The 25,000-nt window shown below is 43.4% G+C and overlaps 1 protein-coding gene across 1 annotated transcript in view; it reads left to right on the forward strand.

The window, feature by feature from the left end:
* Nucleotides 1–15,647: 15,647 nt before the first annotated feature.
* lilli (AF4/FMR2 family member lilliputian) overlaps nucleotides 15,648–25,000 on the forward strand; it is a 470,466-nt gene continuing 461,113 nt past the window's right edge. The window contains exon 1 of the mRNA XM_070084351.1: nucleotides 15,648–15,791. The gene's annotated coding sequence lies outside the window, so the exon portion shown is untranslated. The remainder of the gene's footprint in view (nucleotides 15,792–25,000) is intronic.

Below are 25,000 nucleotides of genomic sequence, written 5' to 3' on the forward strand. Positions count from 1 at the left end.
CTACACAGGTATGAGAAACTTCCTGCAGGAGGTTCAGTGGGACAGAGAAATGGTAGGAAAATCAGTAAACGAGATGATGGAATATGTGGCAACAAAGTGCAAGGAGGCAGAGGAAAGTTTTGTTCCCAAGGGAAACAGAAATAATAGGAAGACCAAAACGAGTCCTTGGTTTACCCGAAGGTGTAGGGAGGCAAAAACTAAGTGCAACAGAGAATGGAAAAGGTACAGGAGGCATAGGACCCAGGAAAACAAGGAGATTAGTAGAAGAGCCAGAAACGAGTATGCGCAGATAAGGAGGGAGGCCCAGCGACAGTATGAAAACGACATAGCATCGAAAGTCAAATCTGACCCGAAACTGCTGTATAGCCACATTAGGAGGAAGACAACAGTCAAGGACCAGGTGATAAGGCTGAGGAAAGAAGGTGGAGAACTCACAAGAAACGATCAAGAGGTATGTGAGGAGCTCAACACGAGATTTAAGGAAGTATTTACAGTAGAGACAGGAAGGACTCTGGGGGGACAGACCAGATGGGGACACCAACAAGGGATACACCAACAAGTGTTGGACGACATACATACAGATGAGGAGGAGGTGAAGAAACTGCTAAGGGACATCGATACCTCAAAGGCAATGGGACCGGACAACATCTCTCCGTGGGTCCTTAGAGAGGGAGCAGATATGTTGTGCGTACCACTTACCACAATCTTCAACACATCCCTGGAAACTGGGCAACTACCTGAGGTATGGAAGACGGCAAATGTAGTTCCCATTTTCAAAAAAGGAGACAGAAAAGAGGCACTAAACTATAGACCTGTGTCATTGACGTGTATAGTATGCAAAATTATGGAGAAGATTATCAGGAGGAGAGTGGTGGAGCACCTGGAACGGAACAGGAGTATAAATGCCAACCAGCACGGATTCACGGAAGGCAAATCCTGTGTCACAAACCTTCTGGAGTTTTATGATAAAATAACAGAAGTAAGACAAGAGAGAGAGGGGTGGGTTGATTGCATCTTCTTGGACTGCAAGAAGGCCTTTGACACAGTTCCTCACAAGAGATTAGTGCAGAAGCTAGAGCATCAGGCGCATATAACAGGAAGGGCACTGCAATGGATCAGAGAATACCTGACAGGGAGGCAACAACGAGTCATGGTACGTAATGATGTATCACAGTGGGCACCTGTGACGAGCGGGGTCCCACAGGGGTCGGTCCTAGGACCAGTGCTATTTTTGGTATATGTGAACGACATGACGGAAGGGTTAGACTCAGAAGTGTCCCTGTTTGCAGATGATGTGAAGTTAATGAGGAGAATTAAATCTGATGAGGACCAGGCAGGACTTCAAAGAGACCTGGACAGACTGGACACCTGGTCCAGCAAATGGCTTCTCGAATTTAATCCTGCCAAATGCAAAGTCATGAAGATAGGGGAAGGGCACAGAAGACCACAGACAGAGTATAGGCTAGGTGGCCAAAGACTGCAAACCTCACTCATGGAGAAAGATCTTGGGGTGAGTATAACACCGAGCATGTCTCCGGAAGCACACATCAATCAGATAACTGCTGCAGCATATGGGCGCCTGGCAAACCTGAGAACAGCATTCCGACACCTTAGTAAGGAATCATTCAAGACACTGTACACCGTGTATGTCAGGCCCATACTGGAGTATGCAGCACCTGTTTGGAACCCGCACTTGATAAAGCACGTCAAGAAACTAGAGAAAGTACAAAGGTTTGCAACAAGGTTAGTTCCAGAGCTAAGGGGAATGTCCTATGAAGAAAGATTAAGGGAAATCGGCCTGACGACACTGGAGGACAGGAGGGTCAGGGGAGACATGATAACGACATATAAAATACTGCGTGGAATAGACAAGGTGGACAAGGACAGGATGTTCCAGGGAGGGGACACAGAAACAAGAGGCCACAATTGGAAGTTGAAGACACAAATGAGTCAGAGAGATAGTAGGAAGTATTTCTTCAGTCATAGAGTTGTAAGGCAGTGGAATGGCCTAGAAAATGACGTAGTGGAGGCAGGAACCATACACAGTTTTAAGACGAGGTTTGATAAAGCTCATGGAGCGGGGAGAGAGAGGGCCTAGTAGCAACCGGTGAAGAGGCGGGGCCAGGAGCTAGGACTCGACCCCTGCAACCACAAATAGGTGAGTACACACACACACACACACACACACACACACACACACACACACACACACACACACACACACACACACACACTCCACCACACACACACACATACACAAACACACTCCACACATAACATATTCTTGTGAAAAACCAGTGGGGTCAGTACTGATTCCTTGTGGAACACCACTTATGACCAGTCTCCATTCTAAGTCTGCCCCCGCTTATTTCTTTATGGTACTGTCAAAGACTTTACCAAAATCCAAATCAACAACAACTTACTCTTAATCCTAGTTCGCTGCCTCAAGTGCCTTAGTGAAGGAGGTCAGTAAATTTGTAAGGCAAAAACGGCCTCTTTGTACATCGGGGTGTGGTTGATTAATCAAACTGTTTAGAAGATGACTTCTTATTGTATTGGCGATGGCTGATTAGAATAATTTTCCTACTGTTGACTTGAAGATAGGAAGAGTAGGGCAAATTTGTGTGAAAAATACTTCTTGTTGCACAGAACTGTTTAATTCTTAAAATGATACAGTACAGGTTCTAGGTATTAAAGTTGCAAATGCTAATCTGATTTATTATCTTTCTATATAAACCACCGTCAGCAGTGGTCATGGAATTCATGGATCAGGTAATGAAGATAGATATCAGTCTTGGAAGTCTTGAAAACTCCACATCAAATATTATCATCCTTTGAGATTTCAACGTCCCAGATGTAAAATGGAATATGGTTCATCACAACATTGTAGCAGAAACAGTTCCTGGAAGCATGCAAGCTGTGTACCAGGTATGTACCAGGGGACTAATGGGGTTTTATAAAAAAGTTTACATTGAACCAGCAGATAAAATATTCCACTAGAAATAAAAATATACGAGATTTGGTCTCACAAACAGCAAGCCAGCACTGTTTGGAGCTGGAAGTTCATGCTTGTCAACTACTAAATTACTATGACAGTTGCGGAGGCGTTGGAAGAAAACCAAAACGCATGTGTGATACACGTCCTTCGACAAACGTAACCAAACTGATTGTCACTTTTTATATATATTTTACGATGCAACTTTTCAAATTTTCTCTAAACATACTTCGCAAATCCACCATCTTTCTTGCTGATTCCCTCAGTGATCAAAAATTGGTATCGCTCTTATGTAGCAGTCAGAAGGTATGTACCTATTTTTTAGACAGTCAAATCTCGGTTACATCAGTGATATCAAAGTTTCCAGCAGATGTGATACTCTTAAGTTCATCTGTTTTAATTCTTACTCTTGGGCTCTTTGTATAATAAACGTTAAAGAAATGTCTATCTCGCCTATCCTGTCTTCTTTAAAGAAGAATGAGCCATTTCCTTTGTTTCAGTAACCATTGTAATACCTCTCTTCTTTTTGAACGTTTTCCTCAAGTGTCTTGGCGATTCCCGGTTTTTATTTCGATCCCAGTACATCAGCCCCCGTCCCCCCCTCCCTCTAGCTTCCATCAGTTTAAAGTCTTGTACAATTGAGCAGTTGCCTCTTGACTAAGCTGACTAACACTCTCGTTCCTGCCCGGAGAAACGCTCCCCCATCCCTTGCATACGTAACATGTTTTACACAGAATTTGTCCCAGTTGTCAGTGCATGGAGTTGCAAGTTCTTTGCAATATTTAACTAGCTAGGAATTTACACCAGTTGCTCTAGACACCCATTCCTCCCGCACTCCCTCTCTCTCACACTCCCATCATTCAATCCCACACTCCCTCTCTCACACACTCCCATCATTCACTCCCACCCTCCCTCCCTCACTCCCATCATTCACTCCCACACTACCTCTCACACACCCTTCCAGCATTCACTCCCACACCACCTCTCTCACACACTCCCACACTACCTCTCTCACAAACTTCCATCGTTCACTCCCACACTACCTCTCCCACACACTCCCATCATTCACTTCCACACTCCCTCTCTCACACACACTCCCTCTCTCTCTCACACTCCCACACTCCCTCTCTCACAATCTCCCATCATTCACTCCCACAATCCCTCTCTCACACACTCCCATCATTCTCTCCCTTTCTCCGGCTTTTCTAACTCCCTACCTAATCATCCTCATTTCATATTCCTCTCTCCCTTTTCCATCTCATCCTGTCTCATTTCCCCACTTCCCAAATTCTCTCACTTCCTTCATTCTCTCCCTTCTATCTTTCTCCTTCCCATCTCCCTGTCCTTCAGAGAGAGAGGAAGGAGGTAGCGGAGGATAATTCGGTGCATGAGTTCAAATATAAGCAATGCTAAAGCCATGGAAGTAGCTGGTGGGGGACGCAAGTATGTGGTAGACGCTCTGGGAGGCAGAGGAACATTGTGCATGGCTGAGATTACCAGTGGCACCCTCCCCCACCCACTTGGTGTTGGCACTCTTCTTGCTCACCTGGTCAGGTACTCCCTAATCCTCAGTACCCGCCTGGTTTTGGCACTGTCCTGGTCATCAGGTCAGCTAGCGTCTCTGTTAGACGCTACAGGTATGCTTAACCATGTTGCACATAAATGGTATATAATACCTACAAGATGAAAATTAGACCCAAGGTGCAACATCTGGGTATTTTTATTGTAGACGTTTCGCCATCCAGTGGCTTTATCAATACAAAGTCAAGGACATAATCGGAAGACAGTAGTTGGTGTGAAGAGCACCATAGTCGACTATGGTGCTCTTCACACCAACTCTTAAGGCTGAGGGACTGATTACCTCATCTTGTGTATATAGTTCTACTGTCTTCTGATTATGTCCTTGAATTTGTATTGATAAAGCCACTGGATTGCGAAACGTCTACAATAAAAATATCCAGATGTTGCACCTGTGTCTACTTTTCATGCTTAACCATATTATCTCAGTCTTAATGAAATCTCCCAGTTTAGGTTGACGTATTGCGTTTCCTGATGTATGCAGCCAGGTCTGAAATATTGCTGGAACTAAGATGAAAGTCTTCTTGAGGAAACTGGACCAAGCTCTGCTTCAAGAGCCTGTTCAGCCTGGTTGTTAAGGCTGTGGAGGCCTTTGGCCACTAGCAGCAACAGCTTGGTTGACGAAGAATTCAACAAGGAAATCTGGATTCAAGCCAGGAAGCGAGGGTAACAGAGCCCTCGAAACTGGTCACAGGTTTGTGTGATGGAATAAGACAGTACCACACACCGAAGGAATAGGGCGGGTTACTACTCTCAGAGTTGAATGAGATTTATGCGAGGGATGGAGGAAAACATGTGGACTGCTTGCTGTTAACCAGTTTCAGCAGAGTTAAAGGTTCACTACCCCAAGACACTGTCTTAACTCTTACAGTTTCTCATAATAAACATGTGTGAAGACACTAGCCCCTCTTTGTATCATCCTTTCCGGACGATGCCAAAATAAGAATTAAAGTCGGTTTAGTAGAAGATAAAGAAAAATTACAATCAAATGTCAACAAAGTCTACCAGTGGACAAATGTAAATGGCACTATGTTCAGTGGTAATAAATTTCAGTTGTTTAGATATGGAAGGAATAAAAAATTCAAAACAGAATCAAAATATAGAACACAGAATTGCCTCTGACAGAATGGTAACTAACAGACAGACCACCTCATAAAGTGTAAGGAACTGGTAAAATATTTAGGAATAATGATGTCAGATGATCTGTCGTTTAGGGAACACAGTAATGCAAATGATGCAAAATAATGACAATGGTGTAATTCAGGTCACTTGTGTTGTAATGACTAGAATATTGTTCTGTGCTTACAACTCAATTCAAGGCATCAAAAATATCTAAGCTGGAAAATACACAGAGATTGTTTACTGCTCCTACACTCGGTAAATCTTTAAAGCCACTGGGAACGCCTCAGAATACTTGGGGTGTACTCTCCGGAGAGAGCGAGAGAAAAAGAGGGAGAGAGAGAGAAGAAAGATATCTGTAGGTTACCTAGAGTCGTCTCCGAAGGTCACCGCCTTCACGGCCCAGTCCCAGACCTGTCCAAGTCCTAGTTTCTGACCTGATCGATCAGAATCAGAGTTTCTGTAGGCGTTGAATATTTTTTCCCAATGGTCTTTAGGCCACACAGGAGTTATAATATAGTACATTATGTAGATTTAATTAGCGTACAATAATTCAATAAATTCAATGTGACTTATTTCCATTAGCGTCCCAGCCTACCCTGCCCTGTCACATATGGTAGGGGGTATGAGTGAAAGGGTTAGAGGATGGTAGAAAAGATGGGTGGTATGGTTGGTGCGAGGGGGAAAATGGTGTTAAAAAGAATGTTTCCTAGGATCAACGCCCCCTGCGGCTCAGTCGGAGATTGGGTCTTCCAGCGAATCAAGGCCTGATCAGCTAGGTTGTTACTGCTCGCCTCGTGCAGTTCACTGTTCGAACCACAGCCCGGTTGGTAAGGATCTGATTTGTACTTAACATGTTTTCTCTTGACCGCTAGAGATAATCCTCCCTTATGTATGAATAGCCTTATGGCATTTACACTTACTGTGCTCTCATTGTACTCATACACTCCTGCTCTTCATTGGGGTAATTTGCACCGTCTTTCGAGTTTGTTGCTTTCTTAGGGAGTGATTTCTGTTTGAAAATTTAGGGCCAGTCTCTTAAGATTTTCCAGGTGTAATTTTCTTGCCTGTGTTTCAAGGTGACTTCAAACTTTCCCATTAATTTAGGTACTTGACTGAATTTATATGTGCAGCGAAGGTTCTCTGTACATTCTTTAGGGCCGCAATTTCATCTGCCGTAAAAGTGGCTGTAAATGTACCTTAGGGAGAAGGTCTTTGAAAACGATATTCTCTAACATTACTTCTAAGTCCTTCACTTTTATTTTTCGCTCTGCAAGTAGTTAGATATAATTTTATACTCCGTTCAATTTTTATTTTCTCAAGTTTTCCATAAAGTAACTGAAATGCGTCGTCATTGAACATCATATTGTTTTCTATCGCCCACTGGAATACTTAGTTAATATTCGCTTGGAGGTTTGTAGGATACAAGCAAAGTGTTTGGTTTAGTGGTGATGTTTGTGACCTATTGACCTCGACCCTTTCTCATTGCCCCTCCCTTTTCTTGTCTCTTCCTCCGCCCCTCTCCCATCCCCCAACTTTCCACTTCCCCTCTAACCCCTCCCTCGTCCCCTTACCCCCTTTCTCCTTCTTTCCCTCGTCCCCTTACTCCTCTCTCGTTCCTTTCCTTGTCCCCTTACCCCTCTCGTCCTTTTCTTCGTCCCCTTATCCCTATCTTGTCCCTTTCCTTTTCTTCTCACCCCTTTCTCCACCCTTCTAGTCTTTCCTTTCTCCCTTCCATTTCTCGACTATTAGCTATCTCTATCAGTGGCATCTACTTCATCAACAGTAAGGTGTGGAGTACACAAGTGTTGTATGTCAAGTCTTCAGCTTGGTCATTATCATACACGGACGCTGAGTGCCTTGCTCATGCTGTTCGGTACTTATCGTGGTGGTGATAATGGTGGTGATGCTGTGAATGCTGGAAAGTCAATGAAAGGTGGTGATGCCATGGATGGTGGTGATGCTATAGATGGTAGTGGCGGTGCTATGGATGATGGTAATGGTGTAGAATATAGATGGTGGTGCTAAGGTTGTGGAAGGTGGTACTGCAGATGGTAGTGGTGCTATGGATGGTGGTGCTCAGATAAGAGAGTGGAGAAGCAATTATGTGATGATATATTAGTTTAAGTGAAGACAAACCTATATAAGTCACATCAGAAGAAAGACGATATACACCTAGAGGCTGAAAAAAGGTGGTACCCATTCGAGATGAATGGGCAAAGAAAAGAACGCCAGAATTGATTCCGGTGTCTTTGCCAAGCAACACGAACTGTTAGTAAATAAAAGGAAGGATAGAGATAAGCTACTTAGAACTGGTAATATCTTGACTGGTAATAGTACCAGTCAAGATATCACCTTGGATATTTACATTCTAGTGAGGTATTCATAGGACAAGTAGTTTAGAAGTCATGAACAGGAAGCTGGACAAGTATCTCCACCAAGTGCCAGGTTAACTAGGCTGTGTTGGATATGTGGGCCAGCGGGCCACCAGCAGCAAAAGACTGGTTAACCAGGCAAGCACCAAACAAGCCTGGAGTTTACCTGGAGTGGGTTGCGGGGGTCAGCGCCCCCGCGGCCCGGTCTGAAACCAGGCCTCATGGTGGATCAGGGTCTGATCAACCAGGCTGTTACTGCTGGCCGCACGCAAGCTGACGTACGAACCACAGCCCGGCTAGTCAGGTACTGACTTTAGGTGCCTGTCCAGTGCCTTCTTGAAGACAACCAGGGGTCTATTAGTAATCCCCCTTATGTATGCTGGGAGGCAATTGGGCTGCAAGAGTAGAAAAACTCGAAATTCATCAAAGATATATCACAGGTAAGGTAAAGGTCACTCCACGATGATGTAGACACATGAACACTATTAGTGGTCACACCTTAGTGTAGTGTAATACAGAAACACGATTGTCACACCAAGGTGTAGTGTGACAGGAACATTAGCAGTGGTCACACCATGTAGTGTGACACAGTAATGGTCATATGGTGTAGTGTGACAGTAACAGTGGTCACACTATGGTGTAGTGTGACACAGTAACAGTAGTCACACCATGGTGTAGTGTGACACAGTAAGTGGTCATACCATGGTGTACTTCGACACAGTAACGGTAGTCACACCATGGTGTAGTGTGACACAGTAACAGTGGTCACACTATGGTGTATGTCATACTACACCATGGTGTAGTATGACAGTAACTGGTCACACCATGGTGTAGTGTGACACAGTGGTCACACCATAGTGCAGTGTGACAGTGGTCACACGATGGTGTAGTGTGACAGTGGCCACACCATGGTGTAGTGTGACACGGTCACACCATGGTGTAGTGACAGTGATCACACCATGGTGTAGTGTGACACAATGGTCACACCATGGTGTGGTGTGAAACAGTAACAGTGGTCACACCATGGTGTACTGTGACACAGTAACAGTGGTCACACCATGGTGTAGTGTGACGCAGTAACAGTGGTCACACCATGGTGTAGTGACAGTAGCAGTGGTCACACCATGGTGTAGTGAGGCACACTGGTCACACCATGGTATGTGACTGGTCACACCATGGTGTAGTGTGACAGTGGTCACACCATGGTGTAGTGTGACACGGTCACACCATGGTGTACATAGGAACACACTACACAGCTTCATAATAACTCTTGTGAAAGACTTTTACAGTTACGCACCGATCAATTCACATCAATCCCCCGTTTTCTGTGATCAAGTGGCTTCTACTTTGGCTCGTCCTTCTCCCACCCCCACACGCACGCACGCACGCACGCACGCACGCACGCACGCACGCACGCACGCACACACACACACACACACACACACACACACACACACACACACACACACACACACACACACACACACACACACACACACACACACACACACATTATTAGAGAAAGTGCAAAGGTTTGCAACAAGAGTAATCCCGGAGCTAAGGAGAGATAATACATGAGTGGGTGTGAGTTGGACCTGGCTAGCTTGTGCTAGTGGGTCTGACGCTGAGTTCCTTTTTTAAAAGTGGATGTGACCTGACCTGACTAGAACATAAGAACATAAGAAAGGAGGAACACTGCAGGAGGCCTGTTGGCCCATACTAGGCAGGTCCTTTACAATTCATCCCACTAACAAAACATTTGCCCAACCCAATTTTCAATGCCACCCAAGAAATAAGCTCTGATGTGAAAGTCCCACTCAAATCCAACCCCTCCCACTCATGTACTTATCCAACCTAAATTTGAAACTACCCAAAGTCCCAGCCTCAATAACCCAACTAGGTGAACATTAAAATGGTATAAAATACCGACAGGTTGTTAGGTAAGACACATATGCAACAGTTAGGTATGAGAGTATTCCATGATGTTGCAGTGTCTGACAAGTTGTGTACGAAAGGTATATAATACCGGTATATAATACCGGTATTATATACCTTTCGTACACAACAGTTAGGTATCTTTATTTCGAAACGTTTCGCCTACACAGTAGGCTTCTTCAGTCGAGTACAGAAAAGTTGATAGAAGCAGAAGATACTTGAAGACGATGTAATCAGTCCATCACCCTTAAAGTTTTGAGGTGGTCAGTCCCTCAGTCTGGAGAAGAGCATTGTTCCGTTGTCTGAAACAACGGAACAATGCTCTTCTCCAGACTGAGGGACTGACCACCTCAAAACTTTAAGGGTGATGGACTGATTACATCGTCTTCAAGTATCTTCTGCTTCTATCAACTTTTCTGTACTCGACTGAAGAAGCCTACTGTGTAGGCGAAACGTTTCGAAATAAAGATACCTAACTGTTGCATATGTGTCTTACCTAACAACCCAACTAGGTAGACTGTTCCACTCATCAACTACCCTATTTCCAAACCAATACTTTCCTATGTCCTTTCTAAATCTAAACTTATCTAATTTAAATCCATTACTGCGGGTTCTCTCTTGGAGAGACATCCTCAAGACCTTATTAATATCCCCTTTATTAATACCTATCTTCCACTTATACACTTCGATCAGGTCTCCCCTCATTCTTCGTCTAACAAGTGAATGTAACTTAAGGGTCTTCAATCTTTCTTCATAAGGAAGATTTCTAATGCTATGTATTAATTTAGTCATCCTACGCTGAATGTATTCTAACGAATTTATGTCCATTCTGTAATATGGAGACCAGAACTGAGCTGCATAATCTAGGTGAGGCCTTACTAATGATGTATAAAGCTGCAGTATGATGGTAGGTAAGACACATAGGCAACAGTTAGGCAACTTTATTCCGAAACGTTTCGCCTACACAGTAGGCTTCTTCAGTCGAATACAGAAAGTAGGCAGGAACAGTAGAGATGTGACGACGATGTAATCAGTCCATCACCCTTGAAGTCGTAGAATTTGAGGTTGTCAGTCCCTCGGCCTGGAGAAGTTCAGTTCCATAGTCAGGAACTATCTGAAGATCAAGCGACAGTGCGGAGACTTAAATACTGTCGGAAGGAGAGGTGCAGAGTAGTAGTAGTAGTAGTGAGAATGTAGCCACTGAGAGGTCAGGTCCCTCTCAGATCCAGCAGTTCTCACTTGAAAGGGTTGTCTAAGGCGTTTTCTGTACCAAGAGGCCATGTGTTGCAGTGTCTGACAAGAAGAACATCAGAATGAACATCAAAATGGTATACAATACCGACAGGTTGGTAGGTAAGACACATAGGCAACTTTATTCCGAAACGTTTCGCCTACACAGTAGGCTTCTTCAGTGGCTACATTCTCACTACTACTACTACTACTCTGCACCTCTCCTTGCGACAGTATTTAAGTCTCCGCACTGTCGCTTGATCTTCAGATAGTTCCTGACTATGGAACTGAACTTCTCCAGGCCGAGGGACTGACAACCTCAAAATTCTACGACTTTAAGGGTGATGGACTGATTACATCGTCTTCACATCTCTACTGTTCCTGCCTACTTTCTGTATTCGACTGAAGAAGCCTACTGTGTAGGCGAAACGTTTCGGAATAAAGTTGCCTAACTGTTGCCTATGTGTCTTACCTACCAACCTGTCGGTATTGTATACCATTTTGATGTTCAGCTGCAGTATGACCTCTGGACTTCTGTTGTTTACACTTCTTGATATAAATCCCAGTAATCTATTTGCCTTATTACGTACGCTTAGGCATTGCTGTCTTGGTTTAAGGTTGCTGCTCACCATAACCCCCAAGTCCTTTTCGCAATCTGTATGGCTAAATTCTACATCATTTAACTTATAAGTACTAGGGTTATGGGCACTCCCAAGCTTCAGAACCTTGCATTTATCTACATTGAACTGCATCTGCCACTTTTCTGACCAAGAATAGAGTTTGTTTAAATCCTCCTGAAGTTCCATAACATCTACGTTTGAATCAATTGTCCTACCTATCTTTGTGTCATCGGCGAATTTGCTCATATCACTAGTAATTCCCTCATCAAGATCATTGATATATATTATAAACAACAACGGGCCCAAGACTGATCCCTGTGGAACGCCACTTGTTACAGATCCCCACTCGGATTTAACCCCATTTATGGACACTGCTTCCTGTCAGTGAGCCATGACTCGATCCACGAGAGCACTTTTCCCCCAATGCCATGAGCTGCCACTTTCTTTAACAGTCTATGGTGCGGAACTCTATCAAAAGCCTTACTAAAATCTAAGTAAATAATATCAAATTCTTTATCGTGGTCAACAGCCTCAAAAGCTTTACTGAAGAAAGTTAATAAATTAGACAAGACCGGCCTCTTGTGAATCCATGCTGAGTATCATTAATCAAGCTATGCTTATCGAGATGGCTTCTTATAATCTCAGCTATAATTGACTCTAGTAATTTGCCTACAATTGAGGTCAGGCTTGTAGATGAATGGTTCAGAGAACCGACATGTTGATGTCAGGCTTATTGGGCGGTAATTTGACGGTAACGACTTGTCCCCTGTTTTAAAAATAGGAATTACATTAGCCATCTTCCACATATCAGACACTACACCTGTTTGAAGAGATAAATTAAAAATGTTAGTTAATGGTTCACAGAGTTCCATTTTGCATTCCTTAAGAACCTTTGAAAAAACCTCATCAGGACCCGGTGACTTATTTTGCTTCAGTCTGTCTATCTGCTTCACAACCATTTCACTAGTGACTGTGATGTTACATAATTTATCTTCTTCTAGCCCACTATAAAAATTAACTACTGGAATATTGTTAGTGTCTTCCTGTGTAAAAACTGAGAGAAAATAATTATTTAAAATCGAGCACATTTCATTCTCTTTGTCAGTAAGGTGCCCATAGTTATTTTTAAGGGGACCTATCTTATCTCTAACTTTTGTTCTATAGACCTGGAAAAAACTTTTTGGGTTAGTTTTAGAATCCCTAGCAACTTTAATTTCATAGTCCCTTTTAGCTTTTCTTATCCCCTTTTTAATGTCCCTTTTAATGTCAATATACTGATTCATAAGATGACCCTCACCTCTTTTGATACGCCTATAAATTCCTTTCTTATGCCCTAGTAGATATTTGAGCCTATTATTCATCCATTTTGGGTCATTTCTATTTGATCTAATTTCTTTATATGGGATAGGTCCAAGTCTCCTACTGACTTAACTTGGACCTGCTTCGTATGGGCCAGTAGGCCTGCTGCAGTGTTCCTTTTTATGTTCTACGAAGAAAGGTTAAGGGAATCAACCTGACGACACTGGAGGACAGGAAAGTTAAGGGAGACATGATAACATATAAAATACTGCGAGGAATTGACAAGAGACAGGATGTTCCAGAGATGGGCACAGCAACAAGGTGTCACAGTTGGTAGCTGAGGACTCAGATGAATCAGAGAGATGTTAGGAAGTATTTCTTCAGTCACAGAGTTGTCGGGAAGTGGATTGGTCTGGAAGTGATGTAGTGGAGGCAGGATCCATACATAGCTTTAAGAGGAGGTATGATAAAGCTCATGGAGCGGGAAGAGTGAACTAGTAGCGGCCAGCGAAGAGGCGGGGCCATTAACTGTGATTTGACCCCTACAACCACAACTAGGTGACTACACACACACACACACACATTCACATACACACATCCACACATCCACATACACAAACATTCCCATCCCCCACACACACATAACCAAATAACTGCTGCAGCATATGGGCACCTAGCAAACCTAAGAATAGAATTCCGACATCTCAATAAGGAATCGTTCAGGTCCCTGTACACGTCGGGCTTATATTGGAGTATGCAGTACCATTTTGGAACCCACACACACACATTTGTGTGTATTTGTGAACGACATGACAGAAGGAATAAACTCTGAGGTGTCACTGTTTGCAGATGACGTGAAGTTGATGAGAAGAATTCATTCGATCGAAGACCAAGCAGAACTACAAAGGGATCTGGACAGGCTGCAGACCTGGTCCAGCAATTGGCTCCTGGAGTTCAATCCCACCAAGTACAAAGTCATGAAGATTGGGGAAGGGCAAAGAAGACCGCAGACGGAGTACAGTCTTGGGGGCCAGAGACTACAAACCTCACTCAAGGAAAAAGATCTTGGGGTGAGTATAACACCAGGCACATCTCCTGAAGCGCACATCAACCAAATAACTGCTGCAGCATATGGGCGCCTGGCAAACCTCAGAACAGCATTCCGACATCTTAATAAGGAGTCGTTCAGGACCCTGTACACCGTGTACGTTAGGCCCATATTGGAGTATGCGGCACCAGTTTGAAACCCACACCTAGCCAAGAATGTAAAAAAAACTAGAGAAAGTGCAAAGGTTTGCCACAAGACTAGTCCCAGAGCTAAGAGGTATGTCCTACGAGGAGAGGTTAAGGGAAATCAACCTGACGACACCGGAGGACAGGAGAGATAGGGGGGGGGGGGACATGATAACGACTTACAAAATACTGAGAGGAATTGACAAGGTGGACAAAGACAGGATGTTCCAGAGACTGGACACAGCAACAAGGGGACACAGTTGGAAGCTGAAGACACAGATGAATCACAGGGATGTTAGGAAGTATTTCTTCAGCCACAGAGTAGTCAGGAAGTGGAATAGTTTGGGAAGAGATGTAGTGGAGGCAGGATCCATTCATAGCTTTAAGAAGAGGTATGATAAAGCTCATGGTTCAGGGAGAGTGATCCAGTAGCGGCCAGTGAAGAGGCGGGGCCAGAAGCTATGACTCGATCCCTGCAACCACAACTAGGTGAGTGCATCCCCCCACGCACATCCCCCACACACATCCCCCACACACACATCCCCCACACACATCCCCCACACATCCCCCACACACACATCCCCCACACACACATCCCCCACCACACACACATCCCCCACCACACACACATCCCCCACCACACCACACATCCCCCACCACACACACATCCCCCACCACACACACATCCCCCACACATACATCCCCCACACACATCCCCCCACACACATCCCCCACACACACACATCCCCCTCACACACACATCCCCCTCACACACATTCCCCCTCACACACACATTCCCCCTCACACACATCACCCCCACACACACATGACCCCCACACACACATCCCTCCGCCCACACACACATGGCCCCCCCCCCCACATCCCCCCCCCCCCCGAACAGTTTTTATCTTGGGTTTTCCGCTGGAGCGTGAGGGATACTGGTGTCTCCCACTCCCTGGGCTCTCCTCTACTGCTTACTTTACTCACACACCAAGCCTGAAAAACCTTTGTGTTTACTACAGATATTGACGTCAATACGGGCTTTTGGGTGTAAAACTAAATGGTTGTTATTATAGGCCGTCGGGGTGCATTCTCTTACAAAAATAGCCGGATTAATTGTCTCATCCATTAAATAATGTGATTAAAAATTAATAATGGATGTGGGTTGTATAGGACATATAATTACAGTGTATTTTCCAGGGTGAGAATAGCCCCTTAACGAGCATAAGCCTTGGTGCAGCAGCTACGCGTGGCCCCAGAGTGAGCATGGTGGCCTGAGCGTGTGACGACAACACTGTGAGGGAGTCCAAGTTTTCGCTGTGCTCGATGTGGTGCCTCTCCTGATTTTCCGGCCATTTTTAAAAGATCTAATCGATATTTGGATATAAGCGACGTAAAATACGATGGGTAAAGTGGCAGATGAAGCTGTGGAGCTTCCAGTGTGGTGGTGTTAAGAAGAGAAGTGCAGATAGTGAAGTTAAATGTGTGTCGGTGAGAGTTTTGTGTACCTGATTGTGGGGCTCGCCAACAATCGTGGTGTCTCCCTCCCTCCCTCCCTCTCTCCATCCCTTAGCTCCTCTCCTCTCTCCTTCCCCTCCTCATCCACCCTCCCTCTTATCCCACAGTTGTGTGTTGTTTTGTGTTTTCGCTTGTAAAAGGGAAACACCAACCGGCCCAAATCGATATCTTCACATACGTATATCATGGGTGTTGACGGACGGGTCCTGGCCGGACTTATCCATCTGGCCAGACTGGTTACTCTGCTGGAATTGCCCCATGACGCTGGAACCTTGCTGGAAATTACCAAATACGCATAACGGATGGGATTATACATGCTGTTTGAGTGGATTAGTTCGCAGGACGCTGGAACTCTGGATTATCAGTGTTTGCAAGACTAGGAAATTATCAGTACTGTTGTGTTTGCTAATGATGAGGCGTGATGAAATGGTTTTGTAACTGGATAATCCACCGTAAGTCAGAATGTTGTGTTATATACAAGTGCATATTCAGTTGTGGAAATTAAAAAAAATGTAGATACGGTGAGAAGCAGTTTGCAAGTGTATATAATACATAGACCAGCGTGATTAGTGCTGATGAAATTATTGGAAAACAGGTTAAGTGTGGTGAATATTATGGAAGATGTATAAAGTTTGTGTTGCGGGGTCGCTGCTTGTCGCAGACATGACTCTTGCAAGACCTGTGATATTGTGTTGCTCTTAAGCCAGTATTTTCTGCTCCTTTCCCCTCCCCGAACACACCTGCCGGGACACAGGCAAGGATCAGTATGTCTGTAACAAGCTGGGATAAGTCTGTCATGGCGGTGGTCAGTATGTATGTAATCCACCCATTTCTGAATCACTAAGACGAATATTGGGTGATGGTGAAGGGCTATTGATCCGAGGAATTGGAGCTAATCTCTTGAGTCCACAGGCAGATCGTGTCCGTTTATTTCCATTTTCCGTTCGCGGTATAATTCTTGCGGGTTTGGCGTTTCTAAATTATTATTATTATTATTATTATTATTATTATTATTATTATTATTATTATTAATAATAGTAGTAGTAGTAGTGTGGTCAGTATATTGTACACCTTTGTAAGCCAGTCAGCTGGCTGACTTGCCAGGAATCACGTCTTCAGTCTTGACTCTCGTTGTTACTGTCTTAGCGGTGCTGTGCATCCTTCAGCAGCGATATCTCTGAACCTGGAGCCTTCAGCAGCCATGTCTCTCAACCAGCTTCTAATAAATTTAACTATCATTCATCATTCGCACAAACAACTTTTCTTGCTATGTAGGTCAGCATTTTTCATTTATGTAGGTCAGCCGTGTTGGTCAACCTTGCTCAGCCGTGTTGGTCAACCTTGTTCAGCCGTGTTGGTCAACCTTGCTCAGCCGTGTTGGTCAACCTTGCTCAGCCATGTAGGCCCTTCAAATGAGATACCTTGATGCCCGTTAAGGGCTCTTGATGAAAGGAATTGAGTACCTCCCAGGGCGCTTGGACTGGTGACATCGTCTTTACATCTCTACTGCTGCTTCTCACTCTTCAGTACTCGACTAAAGATGAGCGAAACGTTTCAGAATTAAGATACTTAATTGTTGCACATGTGTCTTACCAACCTGTCGGTATTGTATACCATTTTAATGTTCTTCCCATATTAATAATCAACTACATAAGGGCAGCATTGTTTCAGCCATGTTGGCCAGCTTTGGTCAGCCTCGCTCAGCCATGCAGAACCGGCTGGAAATTAAAATACATTAGTTTTGAATTCGGGGATGGAGCCAGATACACACGTTCAAATACAACAACAACTGTAAGTACGGTAATCCAGAAAAAAATAATTTCAAATATAAATACATGTTTTTGGAAACCAATTACAAATGAAACATTGATGCATTGCGTTGAAATACAAATAGAACTATAAAGCTCTAAGTACAAAATACACTTAAGCCTTTAATTATGAATATTTTTCAGTTACAAATGTAAAGGTATTTTATCATAATTAACTTAAAAAATTTAATAAAGCTATTTCATAGTTTATCATTTATTGCGGTAAATAATTTTGAGATAAAGCTGTAGTGTAGAGTATTACATTGGTACGCTGCTACAGTATTGTGAATGACAAAATTTAAGTCAATCTTAATGCGTGGCCTTAAATTAGTTGTGCATTTATAGCTGGCGTTACGCAGCAACATTTTTCTAACAGTGGAGACAGTCTACCGTGTAATGATTAGGATCGTCTCCAGATTGGAGGAGGCCAGAGCATTTTACACAGAGCTAGACTTGCTGTCATCTTGGGAGACTCAGTGCTTCTGAGGTGGAATTTTAGTTAATTGATCCTCATAGGAATAATAGTCTGCCAGAGTTATGACATATTTGGTATAAGGTCAACCTTGAAGACTGTTATCAACTTAGATATTAGGTATCTATAATAAGTTGTCAACTTAAAATTGAATCGCTAGATTATTGATACGAAGAGTAATTAATATATTACATTTGAACTGTGGGAATAATGTATATACACAATGAAACATTTAATGAAAGGGATGCTGCAGTACTGGCTTTATTTATATCAAATATATAGCAAATACAAATTAATACAAATACACAACTTTATTTTTTTTTTAAATACAGTTACAATACAAACAAAATTTCAGTATTTGTAAATGAAAATAATTCAGCATTTGACCCCATCCCTAGACTTATCTTCATGAACAATTTCAAATGCAATAGTCTAGTCTTAATCTCACTGAAGTATAAATAGGCACAAATCTACGTGTAGAAATCCTACGGAATAGTCTTCGTGAATGGATGTTAAGTATACATCAACACTCAGACAACTGAACATTAAAATGGTATAAAATACCGACAGATTGTTAGGTAAGACACATATGCAACAGTTAGGTATCTTTATTCCGAAACGTTTCGCCTACACAGTAGGCTTCTTCAGTCGAGTACAGAAAAGTTGATAGAAGCAGAAGACACTTGAAGACGATGTAATCAGTCCATCACCCTTAAAGTTTTGAGGTGGTCAGTCCCTCAGTCTGGAGAAGAGCATTGTTCCGTTGTCTGAAACAATATGAAGTTGAAGTGACAGGATGGAGCCTTTATATAGTGCCAGGAGGTGAGACGGGGGTTGCTTTGGGAGGGCAGGTCCCTCTCAAACCCAGCCGTTCTCACTAGTAGAGGTCGAAGTTGATGGTCTGTACCAAGATACCCTTGTGTTGCCATTAAAATGGTATTTTATACCATTTTAATGTTCATTCTGTCAGACACTGCAACACAAGGGTATCTTGGTACAGACCATCAACTTCGACCTCTACTAGTGAGAACGGCTGGGTTTGAGAGGGACCTGCCCTCCCAAAGCAACCCCCGTCTCACCTCCTGGCACTATATAAAGGCTCCATCCTGTCACTTCAACTTCATATTGTTTCAGACAACGGAACAATGCTCTTCTCCAGACTGAGGGACTGACCACCTCAAAACTTTAAGGGTGATGGACTGATTACATCGTCTTCAAGTGTCTTCTGCTTCTATCAACTTTTCTGTACTCGACTGAAGAAGCCTACTGTGTAGGCGAAACGTTTCGGAATAAAGATACCTAACTGTTGCATATGTGTCTTACCTAACAATCTGTCGGTATTTTATACCATTTTAATGTTCATTCTGTCAGACACTGCAACACAAGGGTATCTTGGTACAGACCATCAACTTCGACCTCTACTAGTGAGAACGGCTGGGTTTGAGAGGGACCTGCCCTCCCAAAGCAACCCCCGTCTCACCTCCTGGCACTATATAAAGGCTCCATCCTGTCACTTCAACTTCATATTGTTTCAGACAACGGAACAATGCTCTTCTCCAGACTGAGGGACTGACCACCTCAAAACTTTAAGGGTGATGGACTGATTACATCGTCTTCAAGTGTCTTCTGCTTCTATCAACTTTTCTGTACTCGACTGAAGAAGCCTACTGTGTAGGCGAAACGTTTCGGAATAAAGATACCTAACTGTTGCATATGTGTCTTACCTAACACTCAGACAACTGACCTGGACAAAATAAAAAAAACTCAGACAATACCTGGGTAGATGTGACTTGGACCTGCCTAGCATAGGCCGCTAGGCCTGCTGCAGTGCTCCTTCTTATGTTCTTAAGATATGATAAAATATGCCTAAAAGTACATCATTTATTGAAAGTTAAGGGAGAAGAATGTGCAGAAGAAAAAGGGGCTTCTGAACTGCTTAAAAACAGGAATGACATAAAAATAGGTCATCTTCACCAAGAGATTACCAGTATAGAACAGAAATTAAAACAGTCATATACCAAACAGGACAACAGGAACACAAATCCGATTAGGAAAGTGCAAGAATCCTAAATATTTCTACGTATATGCAAAATGCAAGTCAAAATCATCTTTATCAAGCCACTAAACGGCAGAAAAGTTGAACATTCTTGAAGGGAGATTCCTTCATGCTTGAAAAGGGCTTGTGATCTTAGGAATTGCACCTGCTCTCCCCCTTCCTTAGCTTGAACCCGAATACCCCCTATTTCGTCGAGCGCTGTATGGCCCTGTTTCCTCAAGCTCTGACCCCCCTACTAGTTTAGCGCTCTCCCGTGAATGAAATAATAGTTGAGGAACCAGATTGCTTTTCCATTCCCTCCGCCCACACTACACACACCTGCTGTTCTTATCCTCATAGCAGACATAGATAAAAACACTCATCACAGTCTTGTATCATTATATGTAGATGTTACTAAGCATGAAAATCACGTCAGTAGAGGACACTGAAAAATTGTAGGAAGATAATAAGTAGGGTTTTCTAGTGGGCAGTGGAGAACAGCATGACGTTCAGTGGTGATAAGTTAAATCTGTGTAGATGTGGAAAGAATGAAGAACTCAAAAGGGACACTTGATACAAAACTCAAGAGGACCATCAAATAGAACGAAAGAAACTTCCACCTGGAAGACCTGGGAGTAATTATGTCTGACCTTTCTTTCAAATAACACGAGGCAAATGTTACGACAGCCAGGAAGATGGTGGATTGAATAATTAGAGATTTCAAAACAATGAAAATAGTATCATTGGTGACGCATCAAATAACTTGTGGTGTCCCGTTTAGAATATTGTTGAAGGTCCCGTTCAGAGCTTGAATATATTGAGATCATTTACAGCCCGCATAGAGCTATTAAAGCACTTATATTACTGAGAACGCCTTAGAACTGGAGCGGAGGAGAGTGACTTGAGGTCCTTGTCCCAAACCTGCACACTGCCATAACATACTGGAGTGCAAAATAAACCCAGTGAAAAGCAAGGGCACTGTGGACACCATAAGATAACACTCTATCAACATCTGTGGCCCCAGACTATTCACCATCTTACCAGATATCAGAAACACTGCTGGGGCAAGTGTAAAGTCTTCAAGAGGAAATTGGACAAGTATCTTCACCAGGTGCCAGATCAACCATGTTGTGATGGATATATGGGCCAGTGGGCCGCCAGCAGCAATAGTTTGGATGACCAGGCAAATACCACATTAACCTGGCCCGAAGCAATGCTCCGGGAGCAGAGAAACTTCTGATACTCTACAAAGGTACATCATATATATACAGTATACCCTACATAAATAAATCCTCCATATTCGAAAAGGAAATAGAAAGCCTCATACATGCAACATCCAAGTCGTGTTTCATGCAACTAGTTATTTATCACTTGCTGAATACCGATCACTCGTTAATTTTTCAAGGAAGAGATTCCATCAAGGTGATTTTCTAGAGACGTTCAAAAAGGGCGCAGACAGCACCTCTGCACAGAAGAGGCTGTTAAGGTCTCGTAAAAAGGAAAGTCAGACATAGTATTAGCATCACACACGTTTTCGAAAGGTGGCGAGCCGCTAAATTACAAGTTTTATGGAAAAAATATGACCCAGACAACCGAAGTTAACATAGATTTAGGGCAGAAAGAACATGCTTTTCATAACTACTAAAATCTGACAATTATGGAGGCTTTGGGAAAAACAAACAAACATTTGACAGCATTTGACAGATGTGATCAGGTAGTGGCAGCTTATGCTTAGCTCTTTCCCTTGTAACAGGAAAGTAGGAAAATTAATATTAAAATTTCCAGTGAAAAGAACGCAGCTGTAGTAAACAAAACAAAAAGCACGGTTTTGACGCCTATTCTGTTTTTCGTCCTCATACCACAAATTGATAAAAAAAAAGGTAGTTACAGCTTGGTGTCCAAAATAAGCATGAAAGTCTCCTCCGTAGAAGACACTGAAAATTTACGAGTACATGTCAATAAAAGATAACTTGATGTTCACTGCTGGTCAATTCAAACTGCTCAGATATGGAAAAATGAAGAGCTCAATTGGATTTTAAAAAAATATTCAAGAACATACGTAATCTGAACATGAATGGTTAATATAATACTGGATACGGAACACATGAGGGCCATCTCAATAACGAAAGAAACATAACGTCAAATGACCTATTTAGAGAACACAGGTAAATGCTTCCGAAAACCAGAAATAAAAGAATGGCCAGTGAGAACTTTAAAAACAATAGAAGTAATGTCAATGGGTACACAGTATCACTTGTGCTCTCTCGTTTGATATATTGTCCAATGTTGACAGTTTCATTGAAGGCTGGAGAGATATCAGAACTGGAAAAATGTAGAGATCGTTTATTGCCCACAATGATGCAATAAAACATTTGAACTACCGGGAACGTATTCTCTGCAGCGAAGAAGAGATTCTTTATAATCCATACTCAGTGAAAGGTGAAAGTAGGAGGATGGGGGGGGGCAACGCTGTCAGTAAGAAGAGACTGCTATCATTGGTGGTCCAAAACTGAAAGTTGCTATCAGTAGATATCCGAAATATTGCCGGAACAAGTGTGGAAGTTTTCAGGAGAAAAACTAGATCACTCCCTCCGCCAAATGCCAGATCAATCAAGCTGTGATGACTTATGTGAGCTAGGGGGCCACTATCAGGCAACAGCCTGGTTCAAAAGGCAATTAACAGAAAAGACTGGCTCTAATCCGGCTACGGGGAAAGGGGCTAGAAACTCTTGAAACCGGCCAGAGGTATTGCATAGATGCATTAGTTGTCTTCAAGAGGAATTTGACAAGATCCTCGAGTCAATTCCTAGTCAGCCTGGCGATGGTCTGTATACTGTTAGTACTGACCTGGCCATCAACCAGGCCTGGCTTGGGACCAGGTCGCCAGGGCGATGACCTTCCACCCTAGAATATTTTGTAAGTAGTAGTGGTGACCACCTGTGATTCATCAACCAGTAATGGTGACCACCTGTGATTCATCAACCAGTAGTGGTGACCACCTGTGATTCATCAACCAGTAGTGGTGACCACCTGTGATTCATCAACCAGTAATGGTGACCACCTGTAATTCATTAACCATTGATGACCACCTGTGATTCATCAACCAGTAGTGGTGACCACCTGTGATTCATCAACCAGTAGTGGTGACCACCTGTGATTCATCAACCAGTAATGGTGACCACCTGTGATTCATTAACCATTGATGACCACCTGTGATTCATCAACCAGTAATGGTGACCACCTGTGATTCATCAACCAGTAGTGGTGACCACCTGTGATTCATCAACCAGTAATGGTGACCACCTGTGATTCATTAACCATTGATGACCACCTGTGATTCATCAACCAGTAATGGTGACCACCTGTGATTCATCAACCAGTAGTGGTGACCACCTGTGATTCATCAACCAGTAGTGGTGACCACCTGTGATTCATTAACCATTGATGACCACCTGTGATTCATCAACCAGTAATGGTGAACACCTGTGATTCATCAACCAATAGTGGTGACCACCTGTGATTCATTATTCATTGATGACCACCTGTGATTCATCAACCAGTAATGGTGACCACCTGTGATTCATCAACCAGTAGTGGTGACCACCTGTGATTCATCAACCAGTAGTGGTGACCACCTGTGATTCATTAACCATTGGTGACCACTTGTGATTCATCAACCAGTAATGCTGACCACTTGGTGATTCATCAAGCAGTGATGGTGACCACTTGGTGATTCATCAAGCAGTGATGGTGACCACTTGGTGATTTATCAAGTAGTGATGGTGACCACTTGGTGATTCATCAAGCAGTGATGGTGACCACTTGGTGATTCATCAAACAGTAATGGTGACCCGTGATTCATCAAGCAGTGATGGTGGCCACTTGGTGATTCATCAAGCAGTGATGGTGGCCACTTGGTGATTCATCAAGCAGTGATGGTGACCACTTGGTGATTTATCAAGCAGTGATGGTGACCACTTGGTGATTTATCAAGCAGTGATGGTGACCACTTGGTGATTCATCAAACAGTAATGGTGACCCGTGATTCATCAAGCAGTAATAGTGACTTGTGATTTATCAACCATTTATGGTAATGTGTGAGGCTTAAGAGGTATTCAAATCAGTCATGGGTTTTGTTGGCAGAGGGAGAGGGAGATTGAAATTGTTTGAAAGAATGTAGTTATGAATGAAAGTATTAAACTGTGTGTGGGCGCGCGCGCACGTGCGTTGTAGTGTGGGTGTGCCAGTGTTGTGGTGTGGGTGTGCGCGCGCGCGCGCTTGTTGGGTGTGTTCGGGCGTGCGAGCATGAGTATGCCTGTAAGAGAGGGGGGGGGGGAGGTGTTTGAGCCAGGCAGGCTTCCTCCTACTTCCCTTCACTGGCAGGATGTTGGTCAACTACCTCCCAGGCTCCCTAACAAGCGTGTACATGTGCTACCCTTCACCTCATTTATTCACGTTAGGATCACACGCACTGCACTTCACACGAAGATTAAGACAAACACCATACGCAGTTTCACGAGTAGGTATGATCGAGTACAGGAAGTCAGAAATCAATATACCTGGTCGACAATAGACTACCTGGAGAGGGTTCCAAGAAACAACGCTCCCGCGGCACGGTCCCTACCCAAGCCTCTTTAGTGGATCAAGGCCTGATCAACCAGCTTGTTACTGCAGGCCGCATGAATTCCAACATACAAACCACAGCACAGCTGATCAGGGAATGATTTTAGGAACCTATCTAGGAACTGTGAATCGACCGCTTCAGATACATTAAAGTGAGCAC

This window comes from Cherax quadricarinatus, chromosome 1 (genome assembly GCF_038502225.1).
Source record: "Cherax quadricarinatus isolate ZL_2023a chromosome 1, ASM3850222v1, whole genome shotgun sequence".
Taxonomy (NCBI): domain Eukaryota; kingdom Metazoa; phylum Arthropoda; class Malacostraca; order Decapoda; family Parastacidae; genus Cherax; species Cherax quadricarinatus.